This window comes from Meleagris gallopavo, chromosome 6 (genome assembly GCF_000146605.3).
Source record: "Meleagris gallopavo isolate NT-WF06-2002-E0010 breed Aviagen turkey brand Nicholas breeding stock chromosome 6, Turkey_5.1, whole genome shotgun sequence".
Classification (NCBI taxonomy): Eukaryota; Metazoa; Chordata; class Aves; order Galliformes; family Phasianidae; genus Meleagris; species Meleagris gallopavo.
This window is the reverse complement of record NC_015016.2, coordinates 22,679,306-22,694,967: the sequence shown is the minus strand read 5'-3', so window position 1 is coordinate 22,694,967 and position 15,662 is coordinate 22,679,306.

Below are 15,662 nucleotides of genomic sequence, written 5' to 3'. Positions count from 1 at the left end.
GCAGTTGTGGTGGCCTTCGTCAGGTCTATCTGGTCTGTAGAGATCAATTCCATGATAGTCAGAAGCATATCTGTGAGTGGGGCAGAGTGACCACGGCTGCAGAAGCTCTAGCTGCCTTTCCTTATGTTGTGTTCACCAGTCTCAGGATTTAGTATCCATATCCCATCCTGGTTTTCCTTTATGGGCCTGTGAGCTTTCGAGTCTAAGCCAGCACCCTGTTAGTTTCAGCTGAACAGGAGAATTAAAAATTCCTTCTGCCTTTTTCTTTCTCTTCAGGAAAGGCATCAGATCAAAACAGTGCCAAATCTGATGCCAAAAGAGATCTGCTTCCTTCCACTCCCTGAAATTTTCAGGCTTTTAGAACTGCAAAGCCAGATGATTTAGAGCTGTAATAACAATAATTATTTCATCTTTATTTGTACAACTAAAGATAATATTCATAAATGCTTCTAAAAACCGTGGAAATCTGCTGTAAAGTATTGTAGCTGGGTCTAGCTGCTTTAAAAAGAGGAGTTCAGGCTTTAATCAGTATATATGTATTTCAGAATCACAAAATACTCTTGATTTACTATCTGTCAAGACTATCATATGCTCAGCTCCCAAAAGAAAGGTGAATGTCTCAAAAACCTAGACACAGGTCTGTTCAGTTTGCTTTCTTTCCTAAAAATCAGCTGCTGCTTCTGAATAACACTAAAAGGACACAAGTGCTGACAGCTCAGAATTGTCAGTTAAATTTTAGAAAGTTCCGATATACTTATTCTGATATATATAAATGTGAGATGATTCAGGTAATTATGAATCATGCTGTATTATAATTAGAGAAATGATATATCTATTAGAAAGGAAATGTGCATTTCTCAAGACAGTTTGTGGTTCTTTTGAATCATAACAATAGAAGCTCATTTAATTTCAGTTTTTATGGGATAATAGTTACAGTATGAGGTTTTCTATTTCATGAGCTAATGCTAATCTTCCCAGCAAGAGCCTGCCTTGCAAGTTAATCTTGCACTCATTGTTTACACCAGCAAAAATATACCCTTGTGACTGAAAGAAATGGCACCTTAGAAGAAAATAGAAAAGAAAAGCAGCTGACCACTGTGATGAGAGAATACAACCTGAGCGCAATACTCCTGGAGGACCTGTTTGAATTGATACATCATGACAACCATCATCAAAAAAAGATATTGTCATAAAGCTCAAAAATGGGAATACTGAGAGATGCAGCAGTATTTGCAGTATTAAAACTGTGTTTCTGGCAAAAGCCTAAATAAAGACCATACTAATACAACCCTGGAAAGAATTAACAAGACTGTATTTCCTCCTAAGAAATCCCCTTTTTTTTCTCCTACAATATTGAGCAATCAGTTGAAGGGTAAGTAGAAAGAAAATTACATTAGTCCTTACAGGCTTCAGCAAAGTATTTATGATTTGTGATATGGGAATTTTCACAGAGCAAGAAAGCCAGTGAGAAACCTGCAGTACTTTCATGCACACCACCTCTCTTTCCACCCGATGTACTAATCTTTTATTCTTTGTGATTCACCTCCCTGTGCATGTCATTCACATTCACCATCACAAAGAGACTTGCAAGTGGAGAGTTCCAATGGAAACACAGCCCAGAGGCTTGCAGGTCCATGACCCCTGCTCTCCACTGCTTGTTCTGGCCTGACCCACTGTCCTAACAGTGCTAATTGTACAGAGCTGACAAAGGACAGTCTCTTCTCCTCCTTAAAAACAATGCAATAACAAGGCCCTCAGCACTTGTCTACTTTTGCCAAAGTGACTGCTGTGAGTCTGTATCCTGCACCACTGCACAGCAGCAACATCAAGCAGCACTCGGTCCCCCTTGGCTAGCCACACCTCACCCCAGCTTAACACACTCACAAAGTTCACCAGGACTTACAAAGGTGAACTGAGAGCTACGTGCCTGTCAAAACGTCACCTGTTGAGCCAAGCAAGGATTTTTTGACTCATTCCTGCTTTTCTGCATGCCGCCCTCCTGAGTGGCTATCACAGGCAGCATGCTGGAGCTCTGCTGGTCCAGGCTGATAGCACGATAGCCAGGAGCACTCTCACCAGCCTCAGAAGGTAATCAATACAATACAAACAATGTTCAGCTTCTCCTTTTATTGCTGATATGGTGAGAAATTAAAGTCCAACTTTTATTTATCGAGAGTGCCATTTGAAACTTATGTTTGTATTATTCATTTCTATGCATGCAAGAAACATAAATTATCTGTACAAATAGAGTAGCCACTGAAAGCGTGTTGCACTCCACCAAACTATTGCATTTTTCTGGAAAAACAACTTTTACTCCTTTCTCCTGTCTTATCTACACTGTAATCTTACAAAGCTTGACAGTACAGTGCTTTCTTTAAGAATTATATTCAGAAAACTAACAAAACCTCTTTGCAGGGAGTGATGCAAGTGAAAGAATAGTTATCAGAGAATCTGAAATAATGAAAGAGCACAAGAAATGCTGCCATATTTTGGTGTCAGAAGCTACTAAGCTCATGAATTGTGACCCTTCTAATCTGTCAGGTCTATAACTTCTTGCAACCCTGATGCATGACTGAGCTTCAGAAAGAGCAACTTTGTGTGCTGTGTGTGCTAAATGTGAGTGCTGAGTTCTTGTATATACAGCCAAAAGTCTTCAGGAACAAAATCCCCCTTATCTATAGATGTGGCCAGACTTTACAAAGACACTTGGACATTTACTCTGTCATGCCAATCTGTTTCCTTTGGAAGTGCCAAGCGCTGCCTTCTGCAAAACAAGCTCTTCCATGAGCAGCAAAGGACACCTGTCTGTCACTTATAGTCACCAATGAGCCATATAGCCCCTCCTGATTGCTTTCTTCTGGTTTTCCATTTTAGCTACTGATGTGACTTTTTGGTCTTTGGGCATCTGATCTCTGATCATTCATGATTAGTAAGGAGTGAGCTGGTAGCATGGCAGGACTCTTTAGGGCCTGATATACAGGGCTCCATAGACATGGGTCAGTAGTCTACTCACAATCTACAGCAGGACATCCAGACAGGTTTGCCATTTATCTGACTATATCCACAGCACTGCAGCCATGTGGCTTCTGGGCTGGGCTGATGTCAGCTTAGCACCGCATGGTACCACAGGAACCTTTCTATCTCTATACACATCATTTTGGGGCTTCCAATTTTTTAAAGGCTGATTTCTCACCTTTTATCCAGAACAAAACTAATACAAAAAAGTTAAGGTTCAATCTGCAAAGAGGTGGGAAAATAAGGAACAAGTTCCTACTTTTTTTGTGTGCTACATTGAATGAGAAATGCCACAGGAGTAGCTGAACTGGCTTTCATATTACATAAATAAAATTAACAAGTAGATTCTTTATTCATTCCAAAGACATCTTTTACTTCAGATTTACTACCACATCACTAAGGAGACAAATTTTGTTATGATGTTCTCCAGCATCAAGTTGAATAATTGAATTGTCAGCCAATGACCTAGATGAGATTTTAAAAATATATTTATGACTGTCAAGCACAGAAGCATTGTAGTGTTTTCAGTACACATTTGTTCACTCTTTAAGGCTTTCAGATCATTCAAATGGAGTCAGTCATTATTATTTTAAAGGATGTTTCTAATATGTTATTATATTATCTCTATAGAAATTGAACATTATTCAGTCCAGGCAAGGTTGTCATGGCTGGCAGCAGCTTTTGGAAGCACAGATATTTATGTATTAGGTGTTACTATCAATCACAGCATTGGTATCAGCATTTTTCTTCTCAAAAGAAAAACAGTACACACATGTCCTTATTATTCTCTTCTCTTTTGATGCTTCTTCTCACAGCAGCTGCTGGTGTTACATCTTAACAACTGTTAGTACACAGTATTAGAAACTACTCTGGCCCATCTAGGCCAGAAATTAGAACAAAAATTTCTAAACCATCAGACAATGAGGCCATGGAACATCTTCCTAAACAGAGAATTACAAAAAGAAATCCAAAGGCAGGTGAAGACGGAGACTGAAAAGGTTACAAAGGCATTTAGTGTAGCATTGTCCACCATACAGTGAGTCACAGTAGTGCAGGAGACCTTCCCTATGTATCTCTGAAAAAGGCTGCAATAGCACCTTGCACTACCTTCCTCCTCGAGGCTCCCTAGCACACTTCTCCCACGTGGAGGAATTCTGATGGTGGGGACATGCTGCCCTGCATGCAAACCTTTTCTGAAACCAGTGGCATTCACTGCCTTCAGAACAGCCTTCATGTCACCATGTCCATGCACAAACCCAGCCACCACCTGCGGTGCTGGCAGTGCTGGCAGTGGGGTGACGTGATGGCTGTCACTCCGTGGGCAGTCCTACTGGCGGCGGGTTGCTCTTTGGAGCAGCCAGGAGTTATCTGCAAATAACTGTAATTAGTAACATCATCACTGATAGCCGGTAATGCCAGCTGAAGCTGCATTCAGCTATTGCGGTGCCATAAATGGAAGTCAATGCTTTCACATTAACTTGATTAAGCTGCAGGTAATAAGAGTCTCTTAAGAGTGGTATTTTAAATAGATTACAGAAACTTGACAGAGTCTATATTTGATGATGGCTTTATCTTCTAACAAGGGGTGTTGTCAAATCTTTGCACTCTTTGTACAAGGGCTGCCAAACCTAGTTACTATCAACACAAGCAGTGCTGCCAACGTCAGTATGGGGAGGCTGCATGGCACCATGAGGTGGGCAGTAGGAAAACGGGCAGGAGCCTGCAAGGAGATGAGAAGGGATAATGGAATAGCACGAGCAAAGAGAAAACATTCTTTATTTTAAAATGGAAGGAACAAAATTGGTCAACCTCCCAAAACAAATATCTGCCTTTTATTTCCTATTGAATGAGTTACAAGGCTCCCATTGAGAGTTTCCTTTTTCATGCCAAATCTCTGGGTTACCTAAATGTATTACACAATGAAATCATTACACTTTTTTTTCCTCAAAAGAGCAGTTTTTATTGCTGTTGAGTAGATAAGAGATGTGGTTTCACCCCTAGATAGTGAAATTAGAATATCAGCATAATCCTTCTTAATGCTTTATTTTCTACTTTAGCTGTGTAATCGTTTCCAAAAATATCTGTGTGACTAGGGACCCAGGAGAGCTCAACAACAGCTCCAATCGATTTCAATTGTTCACACAGCTGTATGACTTAAGAAAATATCCTTTATCCTTATTTGGATTGCTGGCAGAGACCTAACAAAATCCTCTAGGATTTTATCTGTTTGTGTGAAACTGCCTCCTGAGTAACATTAACCTACCAGTTTAAAGCTGGGATAATGCAATTACCTACGGTGAGATCTTGCAGCCCTACTTACACCCATGAACATGTAAAATTCTAAGAAAGTATTCAGTAACTCAAAGGAAAAAAAAAATCCAGCCAGTATTTCCAGATTTACACAGCTAAAGTCAATGGGAACTTTCACGGTACAATAACTAGGCCTCTTGGTAATCTTCACCCTTGGCCAAAATTAAACAGCAGGTATTCGAATATTATATTAATGCTAATATCTCATGTCCGTATGATTAAAATTAAAAGCAATTCTTACACAGTAATTTTTAGAATATTTCAGGACACAGATTAAGGGGAGAACTAATTTGTACTGACAGGTTCTGACTTATGTCATTTTAACTATACTAGCTTATACCAAAGCTTTTATGTATTAACAACACCATCTTTAAGTCATCAGAGCTAACAAGTGCAACTAGAATCACAGAATCACAGAATTGCAGGGGCTGGAAGGGATGATCTCTGTTTTAGAGAGGGTTTGAGAATTTCATTTTTCCTGGTGTCAGAGGAAAAAGAAACAAATCCTACAGCTGGCTATAATAAACCAGTAGGATTTTCCACTATGTCTGCAACATTTATCTAGAATAGTTTCTTTCCTCACTGGTAGATGTTTTATTGTTCATGTCATTTATTACATCAGAGTTTTACCGTGTAGTGCTACTGTCACCTATTCAGTGCACATGGGTGCTGCAGAAAAGACCATGATACATATCCAGATGGAATAAATCTGTGTGAGGATTCCCTGACAGTGCTCTTAGCTCTCACTTCACTGTAACAAAGAGCAGGGTGTTCACTGCCACTGGGAAAGTTTTCAGCCCATACTCACACAACCACAATTGTATCCTGTGTCTGGACTTCCATCTTGTCTAGTCCCACTCTCACCCAACACCCTGAAAAAGAAGCTGCATTTAACCCAATACCAAGGGACAATTCCAGGCCATAAAACCCTGAGGAGGAGCATGAACTTCTGGACTTGGTTTAAAGAAACAGCACTAAACATATATTTGCTTCCTGTTGTGGTTGGTTCAAACAACACTTTGATGGAAGCCAATGAAAAGCCAGTGTTGACATGTAGCTAACAACAGAGGAACCAAAGGTATTCGTTCTTAGATGACACACAGGAATGCAGAACATAGACACACCAATCCCTCTTCTCCTAACTGGGAACACCAATATTCCTCTCCTTTAGGTTTCACCTCCTAAAGATGATCAAACTCATGGCTAAGACTTCTTTGCTGCCTAGAAGTGGTAGCTAAGGCATGAAGATCCACTGGGCAGAGACCCACAGCCCACTAAATGTGGCATTAGCTTTGCTAGTAATGGGTCATAATTTTCCTTTACGTATGCAAAGCCTCAGAGCTAGGACATATCAGGCTGGCTGTGTTTGGATTGTCTTCGCCTGCTTGGAGCTTTGTTTTAGCTAGATGAGGTATAACAGCAATTAGTTACCTGCCAGGTGAATCACAGAATCACAGCAGTTAGAAGGGACCTCAAGAGATCATCGAGTCCAACGCCCTTACTAAATCAGATACCCTACAATAGGTTGCACAGGCAGGCATCCAGATGGGTCTTGAATATCTCCACGGAAGGACACTACACAACCTCTCTGGGTAGCCTGTTCCAGTGCTCCGTTATTCTTATTCTAAATAAGTTCTTCTGCATGTCACTACGGAACTTCCTACGTTCAAGTTTTAGGCCATTATTCCTTGTCCTATCACTACACACCATTGAGAAAAGCCTGCCTCATCCATTTGCCTCTCACCTACCTTTAGATACTTATAAACATTTTTCAGATCCCCTCTCAGTCTTCTTTTCCCCAGGCTGAACAGATCCAGGTTATTCAGCGTTAAATATTACCTAATTTGTTTAAGTTTTAGCTTAGTTTTGCAGGGTTGTGCATTAACATACCTATTGTTATAATACTTTTGAGATTTACTTATGTAACAGATAGTAGAGGTGCAGTAGTTATTTTGTACAGAGTTCACTGTGAGCCTAGAATAAAAGTAACGTGGAGGAATACAAGTAATGAATGATAGCAGAGGTTTAGAGAATGTGGAGATAGGATGAAACCAAAAGCTCCCAGGCTATAAACAAATTACTAGTGATCAATTATTGGCCATTAAGCCCTTGGGAGACCAGTAAAACTGGCTTTAGAGATAAGAAAGGGAACAAAGAACAAATATTCAACATACGCAAAATGTACTATTTATAGTATATTTAGATCTAAGGTGAAACTGTGGACCAATGAAGAAAGAGCAACGTGCAGTGCGTGCTAGGAAACATATAAAAATAGTCCCAAGCAGATCCTACAATAGGGCGGAAGAAGTCCTCAGCAACATCACTCTTCTTCCAGTGAAGGGTTCCAGATACTATGAATTCACCATAATCCTTTCTCCTGCTTCTTGAGGGATATCAGAAGGGTGAGCAGCAGAGCAAGGAGTAGAAACAAGAAGATTGGTGTGTACCAGTTTCAATGGCCACAAAGCTGGGAATGAGCTATAATAATTGGGGAATTGGGAGTGTTGATTTAATCAAAACAAAATTTTAAAAAAAAAACATAATATCTGAATAGACTGCTAATACTTTAATTAATTATTAGATTAATATATATAAGGCTTGTGTTTTTAGCTCACATAATTGCACATTGTGTTTTGTTTGGAACCCTGAACATATAGCTTAGCGATAATTGTGGATGCAACATAAAAACGTACTAAGTAAGTTGTTATTCTCAGGCGAATATGGTCCACATGATGACAAAACAAACCAAGTGCATGAGACAGAGGTTGAAGTATGATTTAGTACTAAACCAACCATATTATCTACAGGAGACAGAGATTTCAGAGAGACAGTTCAGTTGCGCCTATTGCTTGCAAGAATAAATAAAGCCTCCTTGGTTTAGAGAAGATGAACACTTTTTATTCTGACAGCTCTGTTTTCCTATTAGTAGCATCCCATGGCATTGCCATCAGACTGTTGACAGAAATGTGGTTTTGTAAGTATTAATTTCTTGAGGGGGTGGCTCCGTCCCTTAGGCCATAATTTTTGTCACAATTGAAGCAGCTTTTCACATTGCTAAAATTAGTCTTTAAGTTGACTTTGCTAGCAGAAATATGACAAATGCTTCTGAAAATTCTTATTAAGCAAATTTCATGGAGATATTTATTGTAACTTTCTTGTCAGGACATTCTTAAAAAATAGAAAGCAAAACAGAGTAATCCTCTGAGGAATGTGCACACATTTAAATAACTTAATATAAAAATAAGATGAGAGAGAATGGTCAAGAAGACAATAGCTGTGATATAATACATGCCAATGTATCCAGCTCTATTACAAGCATCTCATACATCTCTGAGCTTTCTGCATTTTTACCTTTTGATTTTTCTAAATAATGAAGAAGTAGACTGGGGGTCTGGAGGACAGAAAGTCCAATAGAACTGGGAAGAAATTGTCCTTTTTCAAACACAGTCTCCTAGGGCTGCGTCATCAAATCTCCAGGGCACAGCTGCCTGTGAAATACTACTTGTGAAACTTAAAAGTCTGCATCTTTACTTTTTTGAGTAGATCTCCAATTCCCTCCTCATTAAGTTAGCTGTAAACATTACCAGCAGAAAAATAATCTTAATGTGTCTGGGATACATTCTAAGAGAGAAAAGTTCACTGTTAGTAATAAAAATCCTTTTAAAAAGTTGAAAGAAACAAAAAAGAAGCAAGAAAGCGAAGCGAAGCGAAGCGAAGCGAAGCGAAGCGAAGAGAAGAGAAGAGAAGAGAAGAGAAGAGAAGAGAAGAGAAGAGAAGAGAAGAGAAGAGAAGAGCATGGTCAGTGCTTTGAGGTGTAAAGAGAAAGAATTTGAGGACAGAATAACTATTATTCTGCAAAAAAAAGCTTGCTTTTTTGTTGTTGTTGTTGTTGTAAGTGTGGCCCATAATAGTACATAACAGTACACAATCAATTCTGAGGAACTCATTCTTTCCATTGGTTTACATGTTATTCTTCCTCAAGAAAAAAAATAATTATATATATATATATATATATAAAAGACAGGTCAGAGGGCTTTGTATTCTCAATTGAGATGAAGATAGTCGAGCACCAGCCTTGCAGACAGCCAAAGTAGTCTGGGCTATGAGAGAGGAGAGGGATGTTGGGATAGTCACCCCTTGGATCACACTCAGCTTTGCACCTTCTCTCCTGGTGGTACTATTAGCACTGTCTGAATTTGTTCTGTACGCAGCTCAGTTCATCACATAGTCTTAGTTTTATTAAAGAGCTGATTAATGACCTTACTTGCATTTAACTTGATCCATCCTGCTCACTGAATGATAGAAGTCATCCAAGCAACCGTTTTACTTAGTTCAGTTAGCACCTTGCGTTGTTCAAATGACTTTTTCTTCTATCTTCTGCCCAGTGGCCATGCATAGCAATGGTGGCCAGTGGTATGATAAGCTCTTGAACCTACTGAAAAGTCTCAGAGATCTGGCAACAGAAGTTCAGTATAGACATTCCTCTTTGTCAATGCCAGGCTAGCACCAGACATCATTTACCGACTTATGTAACCTATTTATCTTCATGTCCCCTTCTTATTGGTCTCTGTCATAATGCAGTACAAATCCTTTTCCTCTGATTAATCGTAATACCATAAATGTATCATTAGAAATGAAGTTTTAACCTTCTTAAGCTAGCACTGCTCCAAATGTATCAAAAGAATTCCTCCCAGGCTAAATGTTAACTTTTATTTTTGTCTCCGTCTGCTTTTCATTGCCCACATGATAATAAAGTCCCTGTTTTCAAAAGGAAAACAGAAAAGCAGGGCAACAAAAATGTATTCTGTATGTATAACTAGTCTAGAAGAAAAATGATGCTTTTCAAGCTCTTTCTGTGCTGAATGATACTGAGAAATATCTATTAAGAAGTTTGTGACTGGAAAATCTATTTTTACAAGTTGTCAGGAAGGATTAAAGCAGGGCACGAATACTGTGCACACAGCTACCTTGATGGGGGATTTAAGCACTGCAGAGTTCACAGGAAGAGATTTAACCTAATGTGATATTATTCATCAGAATAAGTGAAGAGCATGGACAGGAAGAGATAGTATAGCTCAGATGATCTGTGAGCTGGTCATATGTTTGAGTACTTTGGCTGTGGGTATGACTTCATCAGTAACTGAATTCTGCAAAATCTCTGACTATTCCAGTGGTGTTACATAGCTGCTAGAAGGAGATGCTGAAAATGCAGCTGGGGCTTTTGAGTTCTTTTCCAGCACAGTGATCTCTTTACATATTCTATGCAGTCATTAATAGGGTTAATTTTCCTTGCGGCTCATTTTTACAGTAGCTAGAGTATAGCTGAAAAGACACTACCTAAATAGTAAAAAATAGTCTGGCATAGTTATGGGCAGAAATTAAAAAGCTTATTTCCTCTTTCACAAGCAATTTCAAATTTCAGAATACAATTGCATCCCAAGCATGGGAAATGAGATGAAATGCTGACTTTTTCAAAATTAAAGTTAAAATAAAACAATTTAAGAAGAAGGATTTCTAATATTTTGAATGTATATAAGCTTTCAGAAAAGATATTCAGCTTCCCAGAATACATCAAGCACCTCTTATTTACTTCCTCTGAATATGACAGTTCTGCTTCAAGGAATGGAATAAAGTCCAGACAGAAGTATTAAGCAGGGAATATTGCTTTGGGCCATAGCCTAAAATTTGTCGATATTCTCAGAATATTTCAGTTGCAGGTACTTTGCTTTCTATCTCACACAAATTCATTGTAGTTTATCTGTGAAATGCTGGGAATTTTAAATCCTGCATATTTCTCCCTATCAGCCAATGACTGTATCTAATACATCAGAGACGTTACGACTTCCTAGTAGACACTGCTTTCAGTGGAGTATATTCCCAGAAACCAAGTGAACAATAGTGTCACGTTTATCATAATTTTAGAAAAAAACTAATTGGAAATGAAGCAACAAGCTTAAATGCAACAGGAACTCTGGGCAGCCTTCACAAGCTTGCACAGGAGCTATCTCTGGACATAAGGTAGCTTTGTCTTCAGCAACAGTAAGGAAGATCGAAACCAAATGGTATTGAAAGTGTTATTCAGAAATGGAAATATCATTCGGTGAGTATATGACAAATGCCACCTGACCAAAACTCCTTTTACTTAGAATAAAAAGACATGATACTCTAGGGGCATGTCTCTTGAGAAATCACATAGACATGTTTGAGACACCTCACACATACGTATGTAAATGTAGCTCCTTTCCAGAGATTATCTTTATAGGCAGGAAATCAAGAAAGCTTCTGCCAAGCAGGAAACAGCAAATGGAAAAGTCTTCAGTCATTACCAGCTTCCAGCCCTTACACGTGTCAGTCCCACTTATGACAACATGAAAAAGGATTCTCTTCCTCATTCTCCTCGTCTTCTTAAACATTTTTTGTCAAAATGAAGCATGTTTTGGTTATGTGGACAGGCTGAAGGTGCTTAGTGATTTTTATGGAAATAGAGAGCTCTAAATTGATTTCTCCTCTAAAAATTCACCTGTTCCCTACCTTTGAACATCTGACTACACCACATTTCAGCTCTGTTTGACTATTTTTGAGTTGTGGTTTCACTTGCTGAGCACCTTAGCAAATGCTGTTGATCTTAATCTGTAATTTTAAGAGACTTGTGCTGCTCAGCTGCTTGCATGCCCAGTGCTTCTCTCACAGTCTCATAGACAAATCATTATGCAAGAAAGAAAACTAAAGCTGTAAGATGTACTAAAGCTTATGTTTAGCAATGGCCTGGAAATTCCCACTCTTTAGAAATTGATTGCAAATATTTGCAGTTGACAGCTTCAGCCGGAGCACATGTAGAAAGCTAGCCATTACAGTACTGTTATGCAGAGTACAAGAAAGTTTGTTGACTTTTTTGAAAGGGAAATGCAATCTAATTTGACTCCTAAATGTTTTTTTACTCAATTTCCATAGAACAGCTTCAGAGTAAAGGAACCTGAAGTTATTCCAAATTATTTCTGGCCAGTGATAATGCCTTTGAGCAAATACCTCCTGGATTGAACAGCAAGACCTGCACTGTGACTTTGTGAAGGGTACTAGAATCATATTTTTATTCATTGTAGGAAAGCTGATGTTAAGTCAGCTACTCCTAAACACTATGTTCCCAATTTTTCACTCCCACCAAATATGTTTTGCTCAGAAATGCCATTATATGTACCAGAGAATACAGGACAAAGCTCATTTTTAAAACATGCTACTACATGCCCTACTTTCAGGTAGAAATCCATGTTCTTCCAGCATCAGTGAGATTTCTAATATATAAATCCTGAAAGCCATGCTGACTTCCAGAAGAGGCAGATGTCTGAATATTTTTGCAATTTTGGACCTCAGAATAAGCACCTGGCAACAGATCTGCTTTACTATGTCCTCCGATCCGTGAAGGCTGTGTATAACAAAGAAAGGCTTTAAAATGCTGTAGCCAGAACTTTTGTTTCAGATGCTAAAACTTTAAGGTACAATCCCAAGACTATACCTTCTCTGCCAAGGAAAACATAAAAACAACCATATTTCAAACAGTGATATATCAGAGACTTGCAAATGTTTATCACCAACTTGGAGATTGCATTTATCAGTAAATTTCCATCAGCCTTCGAGGTGCCCTGCAGTGTCTCACAAGCATGTTGCCTCCCCTAGGGCACCTGGGCTGCTTCTCCCAGGGGCAGCAAACCTGATTGCATATCCTGGGACATGCATAGTGTGTGTTTATTGTTTGACGGAGATTTTGCAGCAGAAAGTGACAGGTTCTGTGCCTCTTTTCTTCTATTTCCCTTCTGGGTTTTTTTAGAAGGTTGTCATCTCTTTTTCCACAATGTCTCTGAGCCTGGGGGAACAACCTCCTACAAACAACATGTAGCTTTGTAACACAACTGCTCTTTTTTTTTTTCCTAGAAAAAGGAGCACAGTCAACTGATGATAGAAAATAACAAATGGGTAGGAAAAAAGAAAAAAAAGAAGAAGAAAACAGAATAGAGAGTAGAGAACTCAAAAATATATCAGAAGAACCACAGAAGGGGGCACAAAGCAGGGCACACTCCTTCCTGATGGAGGCTATTGCCTCAAGTAAGGTGCCCTTAGGAGGAGTGAAGGCAAGCCCCACAGTCACAGACTCCCTTCTGTTGTGCTCCTTCTTCCTGATGGCACTGGGGCTTTTGGATGGAGAGGTGAAGGGAGAAGTGGAAACAGAAGCTGAAAGGCAATGGGGAACTGAGAGGAGGGAAAGTAGCCCAGCATTTACGTGTACCTGTGTACCCAGATTCAATGCTTGCCACCCACAGGTCACGCAAAAAGCAGCCCAAATTGCAACATGGACATGTGTAACCCTCTGCTCCAGCACAGGGACAAGGTGCAGGTAGAGGCTGTCCCTTAGGCTTTCTCACAGGATAGAGATGTCCCACCAGCTGGTTCCCAGGTAGGATACAAGAGTGAGGAATGGAGTAGAGGCAAGCTGAACACAGCACTGTATGGGGGTGGACCAGCTGTCACTCATGCTGAGAGGGACCTGCCACCTGCACATGGAGGTGGAGGTAGCAAAGAGGTCTCTCCTCCAGTGCCAGGAGGACCTGGACACCAGCAAGAACCCACACAGCCCAGCCAGAAGCATCCCAGTTCTCCCCACCACTAGCCTAGGCAGAGTTAAGGAATGCAGTGTGCTGAAGTAGACCCATGGCAGGGACAGGGCTAACAGGTTGATTACCAGCACCATTCCCTGACAGGACAGGATAGAGCAGCCCTGCCTGGCTCTGCAACTGCTCCAACACCCTGGCCTGGAGCACATTCCAGTGTGAGGCCATTTCTCCTGCCTCAGTGCAAACCATAAAGCACCAACAACTCCCAGGGCTCCAGCTGATGTCTATGTGGGTGCTATTTGCCCATTTCCATATTTCTGCATGTTTGCAACTGAGTCTGAAGCCAACATACAAATCCTTGTTTCCAGGTGTTTGCAGAAGAGGTGCCAATCCCGTGTTGACAGGTGCTTTCTTGCCACTGAGATGTGGTGCATCCACTTCTGAGTCAGACTTGGATTCTGCAGTAAATCTTCTTGGTATTTTAATGACTTTTTCCATTGCTTTATTGGATTGAGGAACTGGACAAAACCTCTCTAAAAGTGTAATTCCCTGCACAAACTTGTGTTTGCTGAGCTTTTGCCTATTGTCAGGTATGTAATGTTAACAAAAATAAATCTGACACATACTGCATTTTTCTGCGGTATTCTTGTCAGGGGCAAATAGTAAGGAGATTGTAAGGCTATCTCAGGAAAAGGAGAACAATGGTTTGAAACACGGACACGTAAACTCACTAGATACAGTCTTCATGGTCACACTATATAAGATACTTCTTATTGTATTACTAAACACAATTGCTGAGCTGAAACTCACTTCACAGGGAAGATGTCCCTGGCTTTTTTCTTACACTTTTGAATCCTGAAATTATCCACATACGCTTTGGAAGATCTTTTTAAGTAGCACTGTTGAGTTCACCACTCTCATGCTTTCAGGTTAAATTTAATCTTTCATTAATGACACAAATTTATTTTCTGAAGCATCTTATCCCTGGTCACTATTGCAATAAGAGTGACATGAACAAATTTACCCCTGGATTTGGCTCCATTGTCAAATGCTTTGCAAATCCTGCCTTCAATTTCAAGGTTATATTGAAGTTGTGAGTCACATTTCATAATTGAAAAAAATAATGAAAAATAACCATTGGCCAAGCTCTATTTGGTAATTTCTTCTGATTTATAATCTATTTCAAATATCACTGGCCTTCAGTTAATAAAAATGTATGGTTTTGTTTATTTCCACATCTAAGATTAAATATATTTTTTTCCTCTGAATATATTCATGCCTACATTTTGTTAACTCATAAACTAGTGTGATTTTTTTTAAACCACAGTGTTTAAAAGGACTACATCAACATACACCCAAAGCCATCAAGGATGATATCTTCTTAGGCCTGAAATGTCTAAGTAACTCCTTCTGTTCCTCAAATTTTTCAATAATTACATCCTAGATCATTGGAAATCTCTGCCTGATGGCATTCTGAAGAAAACTGCATTAGATATATACTCTCTATACGTTTCAGTACCCAAATATTGCTGGAATAGACAAGCCAAATATTTTCTGATGATTGACTTGTTTTTTTGTTCTAATTTTTCTTCAAGTATATTATTATTTGTGTTACATGGCATTTACAGTGTTGTTTGTCCAGCTTCAGCCCAGCAGCACAGTTTCTTTCCGTGGCTGCTCTGAGCTGGCGTTTTTCATCAAATCTAAATGTCATCTGTATAAATCTCACTAACC